Source organism: Tiliqua scincoides, chromosome 1 (genome assembly GCF_035046505.1).
Source record: "Tiliqua scincoides isolate rTilSci1 chromosome 1, rTilSci1.hap2, whole genome shotgun sequence".
NCBI classification, from domain to species: Eukaryota; Metazoa; Chordata; class Lepidosauria; order Squamata; family Scincidae; genus Tiliqua; species Tiliqua scincoides.
In genome coordinates, this window is record NC_089821.1 from 84,171,861 (window position 1) to 84,172,717 (window position 857).

Consider the following 857-nt stretch of genomic DNA (forward strand, 5'->3'; position numbering starts at 1 on the left):
ATGAAACCACTTGTGAATTTCTTTTATTGGAAAGTATTATGTAAATATTATTATTAATAATAATACCTTTATTCTGTTGTCATGCAAACAGTGGCATAACTAAGGCATCTGGCACTCAGGGCCACAAAAATTTTTACACCCCCCATACCCGATACCCCCATAATACCCTGTTCAAAATTGTTAACGCCCCCAGCATATGACATCTTAGAGGCTTCTGAAAGGCACTTCTGATTTTCACCAAAAACCAGAAGTGCCTTTCAGAGGCCTCTGACACCCCGTCAAGGCGTGGCACCCAGTGCAATGTACCCCCCCCCACTCTCCTTAGCTATGCCATGGCATGTATACTCCAAGATATACACATGCAATCACACATGTACCAGAATACCACATTAAAAAAAGAACAGTGCAGGGTTATTTTCAGGGAAGGTCAGTATAAGAAAACAGGAGAAAACAGTATAAGAAAACAGTATAAGAAAACAGGACTGGCAACCTTCAGTCTCGAAAGACTATGGTATAAGCCTACAGCACCTGGTATTCCCAGAGGGTCTCCCATCCAAGTACTAACCAGGCCTGACCCTGCTTAGCTTCTGAGATCAGACGAGATTAGGCATGTACAGGGTAACAGTAACACATGTGGCTGATATTTGCCTCAATACAACCTCAGCTGGGGCCCAGAGGTCACAGGCTGCTCCCAGGGCTGCCAACCCTTTGCAGTGGTGGCTCCAGCCCATGCACTGCCAAAGCAGCTGCCTCATCAGTGGCTGCCACACCAGCAGCTCAGGCCTTGCACTGAGAGTACACAAGTTCCATCAGCACAAGTCCCACATAGGATTGCCTTTATCAGAGAAGCCACTGAT

General features: G+C 46.1%; 1 pseudogene; it reads right to left on the reverse strand.

The window, feature by feature from the left end:
- Positions 1-516: 516 nt before the first annotated feature.
- On the reverse strand, positions 517-635 carry LOC136636984 (5S ribosomal RNA; annotated as a pseudogene).
- Between the last annotated feature and the right edge of the window lie 222 nt (positions 636-857).